Consider the following 18,574-nt stretch of genomic DNA (forward strand, 5'->3'; position numbering starts at 1 on the left):
AATGTTCATCTTAACTGCAGGCCTATCACATAAATGAAAGAATTGATTGATGAGTTGAAGTACTGAAATTGAAAGGACAAAGAGATGGCCAAACTTAGAAAAGAGATGCTGGTGCAGTCCAAATTGGAACACAGTTCGGTAATTGGGTCATATCTGGAGCTGTAGATCTTGGATTTAGGTCCATTTTATATGGATGGAAAGATAAGACATAGGCCTACAACTTTCATGTGGAGCCCAAGATTTAACAAGGCCGTTTTCAAGTCCAAATTGTAGCAACAAAGAAGAAGTCCGAATCTGTCCTGCAGCCCAGACACTGTTCAGTGTTCAGCCCATATCTCGAGTTCTAGAAGTTCAAATGATCTCATAGTTTTACCCTGGAAAGATGAGACAATTTCCTAGAACTTTCATGATTCAAGTTTGTTCAAATTATGACGTCATCAATGACGTTTTTGGCAGACAAGAAGATAAGAATTGTCACCAAGTCAAGATGTGGCCACCCACTCATCAATTAGTCAACAAATCAATAGTTCCGAATTTTGGCCTATAAAAGGAGGCATTTGCCATGTATTTAGGCATCTTGGTGTTGAGATCAAGATCATGCTCTTGCTTTCTCTCTTTGTATTGCTTATGCTTCACTTTCATTAATATCAAGTTTATGCCTTTCATTTCCTTTCCTTTACTTAGTTAACTTTTATCTTACTTATGTTCTTATCTTGTTTATTTATGTTTCTTTCTTTCATTATGTCTAGCTAAGTTAATTATGTCAAGGTGAAAAGGGTACACTAATGGTGTAAGAATAAGTATAATATAAACTTAACATGGACCTTAATGTTGGATACTAACATGCTTCATATTTGTTATCTTGTTCACTTTTAATACTTTGCTTGTTAAATGGTTAATCTAGATTTATGTTGTATAGCACTTGGTACAACAAATACTTGGCACTTTCATAGCCCATACTGTATGGTATAACCGACACCTGAGCTATGAAAGGAACTTGATTTGTTGTTAACATAAGTTATAATCATGAATGCCTGACAACATTTACAAGTATTAGCATTATTCGAATAAGATAACTAATGTAATCATGTTAACAATTTATAATCTGATTGGAACCTCCTTTGTGTGTGGTTTCCAATTAAATAATAAGAGTTTATACTATACTTGTTTGAAGTACCATTAGTGGATCCTCGAACCTTGACATTTGTTGTTATCATTGTTTAATCCTTACATTAATCTTTCATCTCAAAGTTCTCATCAACTTCTTCCTCTTCTTCTTCACTATTATTATTATTGTTACTATTGTTATAGTATTATTGTTGCTTATAATTTATACAAGCAACCTCCCTGTGGTTCGACCCCGGTCTTGCCGGGTTATTTATTACTTCGACACTCCTGCACTTGGGAGAAGACATCAATCTTTTGGTAGTGTTAGAGATCATGGAACCTTTTTTTGTGCTCTAATACCGACATATCACCCTGTCTTAATGACAAGAACTCTTGTTCTTTCACCATGCGATGGTACCTGGAATAAAACTGATTCTCAAACTCTGTCTTGAAGTCACTCCAACTTAGTGTCTCGGTTGCATGCCTCAGCTGAAATGTTTCCCCCCATGTCATGGCCCTATCAGACGATAACTGGGTTGCACAATTTACCCTCAAACCCTCGGGTATGCATATTTGAATCATGGTCTTTTCTACCTTTCTAATCCATCTCCTAGCTATCTCTGCATCTTGTTCCCCCATATACGTACGGTTCACAACCCATTTCCCTCATACTCTTAACTAGTTGCACCATCAGCACCACGTTGTCCGTGGTAGTGCTAATCATAAGGGCTGCATATGGCATTTGTGTAGTGGGAGTTGTTTGTGTCACCAAACCAACCATGCCCTCCATCACTGCTTTAACTATTTGTACAAGGAGGCTCGCGTCTACATATTATGGGGGCACACCAGTTGGAATAGTTGACGGTTGTGCTTCTGATCTTTGTTGTTGCTCTGCTGCAACTGGGGGTACTTCCTCTATCTGGTTAGGCCTCCGGCCTTCCCCCGCTATAGCGGCCCCTGCAAGGTTTTAGGTGGTATTATCGGAGCATGAGATGTCGTATCATCCAAGGGATCTTCATCTTGCCAACCTTAGGCACGTTAGTTCCCGCCCCTCCTTTCTAAGGAGGGCGGCTCAGTTCGTGTCCTTTGTCGGGTGCGTACCAACCTGAAATTCACCACAACAACACAATTATCAGTGATCCTCGGGATCTAGACCAAGTGCTCTGATACCAACTGTAACAACCCTGTTTTTCAAGCCCAAAACAATGGTAATTTTGTTTTTTGTACTTGACACACATCATGTCGGTAATTGGTGAACCTGTTCCCTCACATTATCAAGATACAATTCGTACATCAACAACAATCAACCTTTCATTTAAAAGTGAATCTTACATAAACACATAATATTATGTTTGCATGATTAGAAGTTCACATTAAAAATATACATACATAGACATGAGTTTGCATTCCTATCCTACTAATAGTCATCATGAATTTAAACAAAAAGATCTAATAAAAGTTATACGTTCAGTACATTGATTCATACAAAATACATCATGATTTAGAATGCAAACTACATGATTCCTTGCAAAAGTAGGTCCCCGTGTATTGCATTTCCTAGGCACCTCGTTGGTGTGACGTCTTTGCTGCAGTACAAAACATTTAAGAGAATGCAATTACTTAATAATAATAATGATAATTAAACAGTCTGACAGTTTAATGAAGCGTTAACACTATCCCATATTTGAAGCATGACATTTATAGTTTCTTCATGTACTTGGTATAATCAACTCGTAGTACATATAGATGCATCAATTTTTTGCAATCAACCATAATCTTAAACATGGCTATCTTCTTAAGGCATCATTTATCGAGGTTAATCGTTCACACACCCTGGTCATCCACTTCGAATGCCATCAACCAAAGTTAATCAACCGTTGTCCCGGTCATCCATTCAGATGCCTTTAGTTGAAGCTAATCAATAATTTTTGTCGGTCATCCTTTCGGATGCCATTAGCCGAAGCTAGTCAATCGTTTGTCCCAGTCATCCATTCGGATACCATTAGTCAAAGCTAATCATTCATTTGTCCTGGTCATCCATTCAGATGCCATTAGCTGAGGCTAATCATTCATTTGTCCTGGTCATCCCTTCGGATGCCATTAGCCGAAGCTAATCAATCGTTTGTCCTGGTCATCGATTCGGATGCCATTAGCCAAAGCTAATCGACCCTTTGTCAACATTTAAGCAATTGACAATCTGATATATGTTCTAACACCATATGGTAACATTCATTTTAAAGTATTTCATTATTCAATGTATGAAAAAGGAAGGTGAAAGTCACCTACCTGCTCCACCTGTAGGTTGTTCTTGTCTTAATGATGGTCCAATCCCGACCGCACCACCTAAGACATCAATGGTCACAAATCAGTACATTTGCATCTTTGAATCACGTTTGTCACCACACTTATTCCAAGAGTTCATTTGTTCACATTCAAGTGTTCCACATTTTACACCATCATACCATGAAATTGTTACTAAGAATTCAATCATTTATGCCTAGGAGACTGCTTGACCGCTTTTTATGTTCGGCTTGTTTTAACTCACAAGTGCACGAGTGTGTGATGTAGCAATTAACTCGGTAAGATCGAGGTCATATCCACAGAGAGCTAGATCTGGAAATTAAGCTAGGTAACAAAAAAAACTCAAGAGAAATTAAATTGACAATAACTTGGTTGAAAATAATTGATGGATTTGTTTTCAAAGTTGAAAAAGTGTAAATAGATTTTGAATGACAAGAAAAAGTAATTCTTGGTCCAAATCAATTTTAATGGTGATGTATTGGTGATTCCTTCAACATATATAAGATAACTCAACCTAATATCAACGATGGTGATATTAGATCGGAAGATATTACAATGAAGTTTAAAAAGATGAAGATTGATTATTGCTTATGAATGAACAAGTACTTTCATATTAAGTAAGACATTGAATCAAGCAATCTCTATACCAAAACTAAGGTTTGTGCATAAAAATTCAAGATTATAACATTACCTAAATGATTTCTAAAATTTCTTTTCAATAATAAACATTCATGAAGAAAATGAAAAGATAGACATTAAGATTCATTCATATCTTAAAGAACTCACCTCAACCACCATCATCCTTGATTTGGATCCAAGAAGGAGATTAGCCAACCATGATTATATGTAATAACACTTTAATAAATATGAAATAACTTAAATCAAACTGAAATAATAAGTTTTACAATCTAAAGAACCGAAATTTATAAAGAAGAACACAACACCATTGCAGTAAAAATTCGGACACAAATCTGACTCTAAATTTGGACAGCAATGCGACCCTCTTAGAAGCCTCCCCTGGAGATGGCTATTAAAGACATATTTATAGGCCATTCTGTTAGCTTTCCAAATCATTAAATAACAGCTCATTTGGACATCGGAGTCAAAAGTTATGGGCAAAACACTGAAAGGTGTTCTGGAAAATCAAACCAGGCCAGCTTGGAGAATACTTTGGTGCACGTTTTTCTTCCTCCTTTATGAGTTGTCTCTTTCTTCTTTTGACCCAAAATAATGTCACAATGTCCCCTCCAGCTTTCCATCCATGCTTGCCCTCTTGGATCAATGAATTACCCAAATAAATCAAATGTTATTTGTTGTGTGGACATGTAGGATCATGGATTGTGTTTGGGCTGATTTGGAAGGTGATTTGGGGTTGAATTGGGGCTGAATTTAAGCATCAAATAAGGATACAAATGTACCTATTATTTGGGCTAAGATTGACATTGAAACCTTGAGTGTTTGATGGTTGAAGTTTGCACGCAACATAAGGCATGTTTGGGCTTGAAATAGATCAAATGATATTCTTTTCTAGAATTGGACTAGAATTGATTTTTGGGGCAAATTTGGAGCACTTATTTGAACCAAGATTTGCTTCAATCTTCAACTAAATTTATCTTCAATTCTTTGTTTCGAATTCCGACGTTGAATTTTATGAAATAATTCATTTAAGCTACAAAAACCTATCGAAACATTAAAAGAAACTTCATTACTAAAAAGCACATCAATTATTATAAAAAACTCAAATAAAAATAATAAATACATATGTAAAATAAGAGACTTAATGATACTTTTGATGCACAATCACACCCCCCAACTTAGATTTTGCTAGTCCTCAAGCAAAACAAAACATAAAACCTTTGAAATATAAAGAATAATAATAACATAATTAGGCTTGATTCATCACACTTAACGGACATATCATGCAAACATTGGTATCTTTAACTTAGGGTACACAATAACGAATAAAGAAAAATAAGCATACTCACATTCTCTAAATCAAACATCCATATAAAATTCCAAATTCAATCGTATTTATCATGCAACCAACATAATTGATTCACGCGAAAACTCAACTTGTAATCTTCCCTTCTCACTACTACAAACAAGGTAGCAAACTAGAGAAATATATATATATATATATATATATATATATATATATATATATATTTGATGATATTATTTATTCTTTTTCTTTAAGTGGTCACTTCCCTTTTGACGCGAATACAAACATTTGTGATGAATGCACCCGGTTACTCACAAAGTCACAAACTTAAAGTGCTTTGCATACTCATATTTCAAGCTGTCATTTGGCGTAAAGATAAACATTTGTGATGAATACCTCTAGTTACTGAGCAACTCAAAACATTGGAGTATATAGAACTTTGTACACATTTGTGTAATAATGATTACTCTATTTACTTAAATCTTGTTTAGGACTAGATCAAAAGGGACGATCACAAGTAAAGCATCACACTCATCTTTCATGCATAATCACACAACTCACACAACTTTTACAAGGAAAGATGTACTTCAATAATCTTAAAAAAAAGTATGTTATATCTTGCTTTATAAGATATTATCTATCCCAAATTAAAGCATGCAATGTTCAACACAATAATGAATCCAAAAATGTAATGTTGATCCTAAACAAGTCTCATTCACATACGAATGCAAGTTTTTTTTTTTTTTTCAAACAAGCATGGTCATCTCAAGCATTCAACATAATCAAATATCTAAAATTAAGTTTTACATTATCCTCAATGTAAAAAAAAAATGGAAGAGAAGAAAAGTATAAAGATTAGAAAACTATTACTTCCCTTTTTTTTCAAGGATGAATGTCTGATTGAATTGGATATGAGCTGACTTCTTGCTTGATTTTTTTTAACCTGCATATTACAACTAAAAGAAAACATCAATTTTTTTTTTGAAATAAAGAACCTCACACCCCCCCAACTTAAAAAAATGCATTGTCCCTAATGCATGGACAAGAAAATATAAGAGATGGAAGAAAGAGAAAAAAATAAAAATAAAAATGAAAAAAATAAAAATAAAAACTCATTACTTCTGATACTACAATGGTATTGGATCTTCAAGATCCAATGTCTCAACTTCAGCCACAAAGTTTTCAAGATAAGGTTTCAATCGATGACCATTTACTTTGAAAACATTTTCATTATTAGGATTTTCTACCTCAAATGCACCATGCTCAGATATGGATTTAATCACAAATGGACCAATCCATTTTGTCCTCAACTTCCCAGGAAAGAGATGTAATCGTGAATTATACAAGAGAACCTTTTGACCAACATGAAAGGATTTTCTAAGAATATGTTTATCATCCAAGGTTTTCATCTTATGTTTTGAAATTTTTGCATTTTCAAATGCATCACTTCTCAGTTCATCTAATTCATCCAATTGAAGCTTTCTATTTTTTCCAACCTCGTTTTCATTATCATTGAATTGCCGGATGGCCCAATATGCACGGTGCTCATTCTCAACAGGGAGATGACAAGGCTTTCCATAAACTAGCCTATAAGGAGACATTCCTAAAGAGGTCTTGTAAGCAGTGCGATATGCCCACAAAGCATCAACTAGTCGTAGGGACCAATCTTTACAGTTTGGATTGACTGTTTTCTCTAGAATGTTCTTGATCTTCCTATTTGCCAACTCAGCTTGGCCACTAGTTTGTGGATGATAGGGGGTACTGACTTTGTGAATTACACCATATTTTCTCATCAAAATCCCAACGGGCTTGTTACAAAAATGCTTACCACCATTACTAATCATAGCCCGGGGCATGCCAAAACGAGAGAAAGTGTTTTCTTTCAAGAATTTGACCACAACTTGATGGTCATTAATTCGAGATGCAATGGCCTCCACCCATTTAGACACATAATCAACAACTACAAGGATGAATTGGTAACCAAATGAACTTGGAAAAGGTCCCATGAAATCAATCCCCCAACAATCAAATATTTCCAAAACAAGAATGGGGTTTAGGGGCATCATGTTACGCCTAGTAAGGTTACCTAGTCGTTGGCATCAGTCACATGCAACACAGAAGGCACGGACATCTTTGAACATGGTGGGCTAATAAAAACCACACTGCAAGATCTTGGCAGTGGTTTTCTTGGAAGAGAAATGCCCACCACAGGCTAATGCATGACAAAAATTAATGACACTTGGAATTTCATGATCAGGGATGCACCGCCTAACAATTTGGTCACGACAGTATTTAAATAGGTAGGGGTCATCCCAAAAAAAGGTACGCACGTTGCGGAAGAATATTGGTTTGTCAAGTTTAGACCAATGAGAAGGAATCTGACATGTGGCTAGGTAATTTGCTATGTCAGCATACCATGGAGAGCCAATGTAGGAAACAATACCTGCACAAAATAAATTTTCATCAGCAAAGAATTCATTTATTGGAGATTCATCAATTATGGTCTCATAGCTTGAAAGACGGGACAAATGATCAGCCACTATATTCTCTACTCCCTTTTTATCTCGAATTTCAAGGTTAAACTCTTGGAGTAGGAGGATCCATCGAATCAAACGTGGCTTGACATCTTGTTTTGTGAGCAAGTATTTCAATGCTACATGATCAGTGAAAACAATAACAAGAGATCCAACCAAATAAGACCTAAACTTGTCTAATGCAAAGACCACAGCTAAGAGTTCTTTTTCAGTTGTAGTGTAATTCAATTGAGCATCATTCAAAATCTTGCTAGCATAATAAATGACATGAGGCTTCTTATCTTTTCTTTGCCCTAAAACAGCCCCTACCGCAAAATCACTAGCATCACACATCAGTTCAAATGGTAAAGACCAATCAGGAGCTTGCATGATTGGTGTAGTGGTCAACAACCCTTTAAGCTTTTCAAAAGCTTCTTGACATTTTGATGTCCAATCAAATTGAATATCTTGTGACAACAAGTTACATAATGGTTTGGAAATGGTACTAAAAGAATGAATGAATCTTCGGTAAAAACCAGCGTATCCTAAAAAGGATCTCACATCTTTCACAGTCCTAGGGGTAGGTAATTTTTGAATGACTTCAACTTTTGACTTATCTACCTCTATCCCTTTTGAAGAGACAATGTGACTTAAGACAATGCCATGTGTCACCATAAAATGACACTTCTCCCAATTGAGTACAAGGTTGCTCTCTTCACGCCTTTCAAGAACTTTTTCTAAATGCATTAGACACAACTCATAAGAATCCCCATAAACTGAAAAATCATCCATGAAAACTTCCAAAAAAGTTTCCACCATGTCACTAAAGATACTCATCATACACTTTTGAAAAGTGGCTGGTGCATTACACAAGCCAAAAAGCATTCTTCTATAAGCATAGGTACCAAAAAGGAAAGTGAAAGTGGTTTTTTCTTGGTCTTCTAAAGAAATCTCAATTTGGTTGTAACTTAAGTATCCATCAAGAAAACAATAAAAAGCTCTTCCAGCTACTCTTTCAAGCACTTGGTCTAAAAATGGAAGCGGAAAATGGTCCTTCCTAATCACCATGTTCAATTTACGATAATCAATGCACTTGTGAAGTGGGAGAGAAGTCTCCCATTGCTTTGTGTTTTCAGCCAATTGATCAAAGAAATCAAAGGCTTCACTTGGTTCTTTGTCATAAAACTCACCATTACACATGGTTGACACTAGCTTTTTAAAATCTGCGGTAAGAGAGTCGTAGAAGAAACTCACTAACCTCCACATCTCAAAACCATGGTGAGGGCATGCATTTAACAAGTCTTTGAACCTTTCCCAAGCTTGGTGAAATGACTCATTTGGACTACAAGAAAAATTCATCATTTGACGTTGTAAGGCTGCCGTCCTATGAGTGGGAAAGTATTTTTTCAAAAATTCAGCTTGCATTTCTCTCCATGTACCTATAGACCTAGGACGCAAGGAGTTTAGCCAAAGCTTGGCTTTATCCTTTAGAGAGAATGGGAACAATTTAAGATGAATAGTTTCCTCGGTGCATGTTCTATCAATAAAAGTATTACATACCTCTTCAAAGTCCTTAATGTGTATGTATGGATTTTCAGAATCCATACCGTGAAATGTGGGAAGAAGTTGAATCATGCCCGGTTTCAAATTGAAAGCTTGTTGGTTAAGAGGTAAGATAATACACGAAGGTGTACTTTGTCTAGCCGGGTGAAGATACTCTCTAAGAGTTTGAAAATTAGGTTGATCATTGAATTGTGGAGGTCCATTACCTTGAACACTCCCTTCACCCTCTACATCTTCAACATTAGCCATGATAAAAAAAATAATATAACAATTATATGAATACGAAGGGAAAGGAAAAACAAAGAAAAAGAAAAAGAAAAAGAAGATTGCAAATAAAAGTAAATGAAACATAAAAGATAAAGTAATAGCACAAAAAAAATACAACAAATTAAGAAATTCTCCAACTAATAAGCAATATTAACAACAATAAACATTAAAAGATAATTATAACAAGCATGAATAAAAAGGCGGTAATACCGGCCAAGCACTTCAGACAATAAATATAAGAAAAATAACAACAATAAACATTAAAAGATAATTTAACAAGCATGAATAAAAAGGCGTTAATACCGGCCAAGCACTTCAAACAATAAATATAAGAAAAATAATCACAACCAAACAACAAAATAAAATAAAATGAACAAGAGGCGGTAATACCGGCCAAGCACTTCAGACAATAAATATAAGAAAAATAATAACAACAAAATAAAATAAAATAAACAAGAGGCGGTAAAACCAGCCTTATAATATAAACAATAAATTTTAGAAACTAATTAGAATAGACAATAAAAGAAAAATGGTTGAACCAACCAAAATCCAATAATTAATAGTCTAGTCCACAGTCCAATATCCAAAAAGTTGAGGTCAATTTTTTTTTTTTTAGGCGGTAAAACCAGCCATTTGATTTTTTTATTTTTATGTATTTTTTTTGGTTTTCCAATAATCAAATAGAAATTTGTTACCTTTGTTTACTAGCTCCCCGACAACGGCGCCAAAATTGCTTGACCGCTTTTTATGTTCGGCTTGTTTTAACTCACAAGTGCACGAGTGTGCGATGTAGCAATTAACTCGGTAAGATCGAGGTCATATCCACAGAGAGCTAGATTTGGAAATTAAGCTAGGTAACAAAAAAAACTCAAGAGAAATTAAATTGACAATAACTTGGTTGAAAATAATTGATGGATTTGTTTTCAAAGTTGAAAAAGTGTAAATAGATTTTGAATGACAAGAAAAAGTAATTCTTGGTCCAAATCAATTTTAATGGTGATGTATTGGTGATTCCTTCAATAGACCAGCTTGGAGAATACTTTGGTGCACGTTTTTCTTCCTCCTTTATGAGTTGTCTCTTTCTTCTTTTGACCCAAAATAATGTCACAATGTCCCCTCCAGCTTTCCATCCATGCTTGCCCTCTTGGATCAATGAATTACCCAAATAAATCAAATGTTATTTTTTGTGTGGACATGTAGGATCATGGATTGTGTTTGGGCTAATTTGGAAGGTGATTTGGGGTTGAATTGGGGCTGAATTTAAGCATCAAATAAGGATACAAATGTACCTATTATTTGGGCTAAGATTGACATTGAAACCTTGAGTGTTTGATGGTTGAAGTTTGCACGCAACATAAGGCATGTTTGGGCTTGAAATAGATCATATGATATTCTTTTCTAGAATTGGACTAGAATTGATTTTTGGGGCAAATTTGGAGCACTTATTTGAACCAAGATTTGCTTTAATCTTCAACTAAATTTCTCTTCAATTCTTTGTTCCGAATTCCGACGTTGAATTTTCTGAAATAATTCATTTAAGCTCCAAAAACCTATCGAAACATTAAAAGAAACTTCATTACTAAAAAGCACATCAATTATTATAAAAAAAACCCAAATAAAAATAATAAATACATATGTAAAATAAGAGACTTAATGATACTTTTGATGCACAATCAGAGACCTATTGTAAAAATCAGCAACAAAAATTGGTTCATTGTTGGCTACCCAATTCGGTAGCAAAAACTAGTTCACTGCCGGCTCCCCATTCGGTAGTGAAAACTGGTTCGCTACAGGCTGCCAATTCGACAGCAAAAACTGTTTCACTGCTGGCGCCACAATTTTGACAGCAAAGACTGATTCGCTGCAGCCAACATGTTTAGCGGCAGCGAATATTACTTCACTGCAGACAACTCAATTTCAGCAGTGAGGCACAAATTCACTGCAAACAATACAACTTCGGCAGCGAATCACAACTTTGTTGTAGAACACACGATTCGACAGCGAATGCTAATTCGCTGCAGGAACACACATTTTGGCATGAACACACATCACACATGTAACAACCCCAGCACATAAATTGTCACTAAGTTGAAGCAGAACACACACATTGTAACTATCAATTTCAACATAAAATCTTTCAACAATTTCTAACAGAACACACATATTGAAACCATCAATTCCAACAAAATACACATTGAAAACCATCCATTTCAACACATAATCTTTTGTTAACACATTGAAAACCATCAATTACAGCATATCATCTTTCAACAAATTCCAACAGAACACACACATGCATGCTGGCCAACCCCATAGTTAAGACCAACCTCTACCATGATTCGCTCTTTCCATTTTATTCATTTTTCTTTGTTAGATGTTCTGGGAATTAGCTTCATTTTGTTCTTGTTTCCTTGTCCTCTTAGTTAATTTCAGTTTCCTTCACAACTAGCTTAGGTCTTAGGTTAATTTTTTTAAGGTCTTCTTCATCATTTCCCCGTTCTGGGTGTTAAGGAGAAGAGGAAGGGAGTTTCATGACCCATACCTTTCGAATCTAACTAAGTTTGGGGAAAGTTTGATAGAATTCTTTCTCCTCTCCTGCTAGGTCTCCTCCTTCTTCCTCTCATATTTTTTGGCCCCCTTTTTCTTTTCCTCTAGGCAGCTGTCCACTCTTCTCTCAAGGCCTCAACTCTCCCTCACATGTTCACAAGGCATTCTCTGCTGGTTTGGTTTAGGTTTCTGTTAGGAAGGAGGAAGGGAAGAGTAACATGCATCTGGACATGCAGTTGCTAAGACAACTATGGGAAGAGGAAGGGTCACCTTCTCTCTCTTCCTTGTATTTATACTCTTTATTAAATGAGGTGGGATGTTTGGTGTTAGTTGAGATGTGTTTTTATCCTTGTTTTGGTCTCTCCAAAAACCGGTTTTACCCCTCCCTCATAGCTCCTTAAGACAATTTAAACATTGCGTCGTTGCCGATTCAGAAATCGGCAGCGAAAATTGCTTCCTTGCTGATTTTTTGTAGCGAAAAACTGCGTCGCTGCAGATTCAGGAAATCGACAGCGATGGTGGAGTCATCAATTCCATATATATATATATATATATATATGTATATATATATATATATTCTTGTGGGTGTTTACATTTACAGTTAGATACGATGCAAGTTTATGCTTTAATTGATCCTGGAGCTAGTCATTCCTTTGCATCTTATAAAATTGTGAATAACTTGCATGTGTTATCTAGTAACTTGGGTGTAGGAGTGATAGTTAGTACACCTATAGGGGAGAATATACATATTAATGATATTTATAGATGGGCAAAACTATATATTGGAGGGTTAGAATTGAGGGTATATCTTATGCCGTGAGAGCTATATGATTTTGGTCACCTTCTCTCTCCTCCTTGTATTTATACTCTTTATTAAGTGAGGTGGGGTGTTTGGGGCTAGTTGAGATGTGTTCTTATCCTTGTTTTGGTCTCTCCAAAAACCAGTTTTACCCCTCCCTCTCAGCTCCTTAAGACAATTTAAAAATTGCATCGTTGCCGATTCAGAAATCGGCGGAGAAGATTGCGTCCTTGCTGATTTTTGGCAACGAAAAACTGCGTCGCTGCAGATTCAGGAAATCGGCAGCGAAAACTGCATCGCTGCTAACTGATTCAAGAATCGGCAGTGAAAACTGCGTCCCTGCCAATTCAAAAATCGACAGCGATGGTGGAGTCATCAATTCCATATATATATATATATATATATATATATATTCTTGTGGGTGTTTACATTTACAGTTAGATACGATGCAAGTTTATGCTTTAACTGATCATGGAGCTAGTCATTCCTTTGTATCTTATAAAATTGTGAATAACTTGGGTGTAGGAGTGACAGTTAGTACACCTATAGGGGAGAATATACATATTAATGATATTTACAGAGGGGTAAAACTATATATTGGAGGGTTAGAATTAAGGGTATATCTTATGTCGTTAGAGCTATATGATTTTGGTCACCTTCTCTCTCCTCCTTGTATTTATACTCTTTATTAAGTGAGGTGGGGTGTTTGGGGTTAGTTGAGATGTGTTCTTATCCTTGTTTTGGTCTCTCCAAAAACCGGTTTTACCCCTCCCTCTCACCTCCTTAAGACATTTTAAAAATTGTGTCATTGCCGATTCAGAAATCGGCGGAGAAAATTGTGTCCTTGTTGATTTTTGGCAGTGAAAAACTACGTCGCTGCAGATTCAGGAAATCGGCAGCGAAAACTGCATCGCTGCTAACTGATTCAAGAATCGGCAGTGAAAACTGCGTCCCTGCCAATTCAAAAATCGACAGCGATGGTGGAGTCATCAATTCCATATATATATATATTCTTGTGGGTGTTTACATTTACAGTTAGATACGATGCAAGTTTATGCTTTAACTGATCATGGAGCTAGTCATTCCTTTGTATCTTATAAAATTGTGAATAACTTGCATGTGTTATCTAGTAACTTGGGTGTAGGAGTGACAGTTAGTACACCTATAGGGGAGAATATACATATTAATGATATTTATAGAGGGGTAAAACTATATATTGGAGGGTTAGAATTGAGGGTAGATCTTATGCCGTTAGAGCTATATGATTTTGATGTAATTCTGGGCATGGATTGGCGAAGTAAACATAAGGCACAACTGGATTGTTTCACCAGGACGGTGACAATCCAAGGAATAGGTGATAAATGAGTAGTGTTTAAAGGGGAAAGAAAAGTAATTCCAAGTTGTGTAATCTCAGTCTTGGTGGCTAGAAAGTTACTGAGGAAAGGTTGTTCTGCTTGGTTAGCCCATGTAAGAGAGCTGGAAAAGGATAGCATAGATTTGACTAGTGTCCCTGTTGTAAGAGAGTTTCAAGATGTATTCCTAGAAGAGTTTTCTAGATTACCTCAAGTTAGAGAAATTGAAGTTTTCATAGAAACTATTCTAGCAGTTTCTCCTATAGCACAATCTCCTTATAGGATGGCACCTATGGAATTGGCAGAACTGAAGGTCCAGCTTCAGGAATTGTTAGATAAAGGCTTCATCCAGCCTAGTAACTCGCCTTGGGGAGCTTCGGTATTGTTTGTAAAGAAGAAGGATTGCACCCTTCGTTTGTGCATCGATTATTGTTAATTGAATAAAATGACGGTGAAGAACATGTACCCACTTCCATGAATAGATGACTTGTTTGATCAGTTGAAAGGTGCTAGGGTGTTCGCTAAGATAGATCTGAGATCTGGATACCACCAATTAAGAATCAAGGAACAAGATATATAAAAGACTGCATTCTGAACCCATTATGGGCATTACGAGTTTTTAGTGATGCCTTTCAGGTTAACCAATGCTCCGGCCATGTTTATGGACTTGATGAATTGGGTGTTTCGGCCTTACCTGGACCAATATGTGGTTGTATTTATTGATGATATCTTGGTGTATTCAAACTCTCACTTGGAGCATGAATAACATCTAAGGGTTGTGCTACAGACCTTAAGGGAGAATCAATTATATGTCAAGCTGGATAAGTGTGGCTACTAATGTGGCTAAAATCCGGACCTTTTTGGGCCTTGCAAGATATTATCGGAGGTTTATTGAGGGGTTCTCCACCATAACATCACTTTTAACTAAGCTGACTGGTAAGGAAGTCAGGTTTGTTTGGCCGGAAGAGTGTGATACAAGCTTTCGAGAATTGAAGGAGAGGCTTACTTCTACTCCTATACTGGCCCTTCCATCGGGGACAGAAGGGTTTATGGTATATAGTAATGCCTCAAAAGGGGGTCTGAGATGTGTATTGATGCAACACGGGTGTGTGATTGCTTATACATCAAGACACTAAAGTCGCATGAGGTGAATTACCCGGTTCATCACCTAGAACTTGTAGTGTTGTGTTTGCCTTAAAAGTATAGAGACATTACTTGTATAGGACACGAGTTCAAATCTTTACAAACCATTAAAGTTTGAAGTATTTGATGTCACCGAAGGAGTTGAACATGTGTCAGAGAAGATGGATAAAGTTAATAAAAGATTACGATTGCGTTATTGACTACCATCCTGGTAAGGCTAATGTAGTAGCCGATGCCTTGAGTATGAAGTGAAAAACAGTGATGAATGATATGGAGCTAAAGGAATAGGAAAGTATAGTGGAATTAAAAAAAATGGGCTTGCGGTTAAGTGTAGGGCCCGAGGGGTCACTGTTTGCTCAGTTAAAGATCCGATTTGTGCTTCGAGACAAGGTCTTGGTGGCTCAACAAGCAAATGGGAAAGTCAAAGAGATCAAAGGGAGGGTAAACAAGGGTATAGAGACATCATTTCAAATGTTATCCGATGGGCTAATAGCTATGGGAAGGCAAATTTATTTGCTTGAGGATAAGACTTTGAAAGATGAAGTATTAAGAGAAGCACATGAATCTCGATTTGCTACTCATTCTGGGAGTACAAAGATGTATAGGGATTTAAAGCAATACTACTGGTGGCCAAATATGAAGAGGGAAATAGTAGAATTTGTGTTAAACTGTGGGATCTGTTAACAAGTAAAGATAGAACACTAGAAACCTATAGGGGAATTACAGTCATTATCAATTCCAAAATGGAAATTGGAGGATATTTCTATGGATTTTATGACGGGATTACCCAGGGGAAAGAAGGGGAATGATGCCATATGGGTGGTCGTGGATCGACTAACAAAATCTGCTTTGTTTTTGCCTATGAAGATGACTGATTCGGTGGATAAACTAGCAAAATTATATGTAAATGAAGTAATCAAACTTCATGGAGTGCCAGTTTCAATTATATTTGATCGAGATCCAAGGTTCACATCGAGGTTGTGGCCTAGCTTACAACAAGCAATGGGGACAAAGTTGAATCTGAGCACGACATTTCATCCTCAGATGGATGGTCAATCTGAAAGGACCATTCAAACTCTAGAGGATCTCCTAAGGTCTTGTGTGCTGGAGTTTGGAGGGAATTGGGAGGATCTTCTGTCCTTGGTGGAGTTTACTTATAATAATAGCCACCAAACTACTATTGGTATGGCTTCATATGAAGTATCGTATGGGAGGAAATGTCGTACCCTAATTTGTTGGAAGGAAGTAGGTGAATCGCACCTTTACATCGTGATTTACTATATATTACTGATATGAAATGTGAATTACTGAATGTATGTGTACTCAAAGGGAAAGGTTGTTGTGTGAATTGCTAAGTGATGAAATTATCACTGACAAATGAAATATAAGAATTGTGATTTGAGGCATAGACTAACATACATTTAGTGTATGTTAGGATCCCAGGTAAGGGGATCACCATGTTTTGGCTAACATACATTTAGTGTATGTTAGGATCCCGGGTAAGGGGATCACCATGTATTGGCTAGGATACATTTAATGTATGTTAGGATCCTGGGTAAGGGGATCACCTTGCATCGATTCCTACATGATGATGACAATGATACCAGTGAAAGGGGTATCAGTAATGTGTTAGACAAAGATAATCATGTTTGATCTTATAAAGTCTGGAATGGAGGTTAATAGTGAAAGAGGGAACAATTATTAATAGTTGAATAAGGAAACGATTCTAATGAAAACGAGAAAGGAGAAGTGAACAAAATATGAATGCATGTTACCTTATTGAAATTGTTAGATATTCATGTTGTTATTTTTATGTGATATTCACCTTTCAATAATATGCATTTTGTTTCAGGAACATCACATGCATGACAAGAGTAGATTCTAGCTTATGTTCCCTTCTTGTAATTTAGATTATAGGGGGTATACCCTTGTATTTTGTAAACATGAAAATGTTTGTATAACTTAATTTGTATAATTAATGTTTAAACTTGATTGAATGAACTTAATCTTTGTAGTTCATATAACCATTTTTCATGTCTAAGTATTTATTTTTTTATCCATCCATAATGATATTTTGTTATATAATATATATCATAAATATTGTGAGTAATAGGTGTGAGAATATTTGTGGAAATTGAAACCCAAGATGATTGGGTCGGGATTAAGTTATGAGATGCAAGTTATTAGAAGTGTAAACAGGTTACATGCCAATAACTTGGGACCTTCTAGTATAAGGGGGACTCCGTTGAAATTTCGGTAGATTTTAATATGAAAACCATGAATATATATATATATATATATATATATATATATATATATATATATATATATCAGAGATAGAAAAAAAATTTACTCTGTTTTTGGTTGATATGAGAGTGTTGTTTTTATTCCAGAATGGGGGATGTTACAGTCTTTGGGCCTTACTGCCCTCACGGTTTTGTTCCTGGTAACACGAGCCAACTTCTGCGCCTGATGCCCTAAAATGTGTATGACAAGTTGGCAACCAGCACTCTTAATAAGGCCAGCTACCACTCCCTCACCCGTCGATGTGGGATATTACATCCTTCATCTCTTTGGGGTAGCTTCTATAAGGTCAATCTTATGTTCAATTCCCCTTAATGGTGGTAATCCACTAGGGATGTCTTTAGGGAATACATCATCAAACTCCTACAACAAACTAACAGCCACACTAGGAATAGCAGAATCAAGATCGTTAATGTTAAAATAAGCCTCCTTATACATAAGTAAGATCATCAACTTGTTTGTCCATGATTCCCTAGCTACACAGTTCTAAACAACCTCATTTCCAGTGTATGGAAATGTTCTGCTAAGTTAATTGTCCATGATTTTGGATGGTTGATATACATTTTTCATTCCGAGGTTGATAAGCTTGTTGTTCTATTTGAAGGTCCATACTCTGTTTTTGGAAGGCCAGTGGTCTTAAAATGTATGCCAGAATTTCTTGATTTTGCAGCTACTAACATATCCATGATCCCGGTTTGGGTTTGTTTTCCAAATCTCTCGCTCCAGTATTGGTCCC

Source organism: Populus nigra, chromosome 11, assembly GCF_951802175.1.
Source record: "Populus nigra chromosome 11, ddPopNigr1.1, whole genome shotgun sequence".
NCBI classification, from domain to species: domain Eukaryota; kingdom Viridiplantae; phylum Streptophyta; class Magnoliopsida; order Malpighiales; family Salicaceae; genus Populus; species Populus nigra.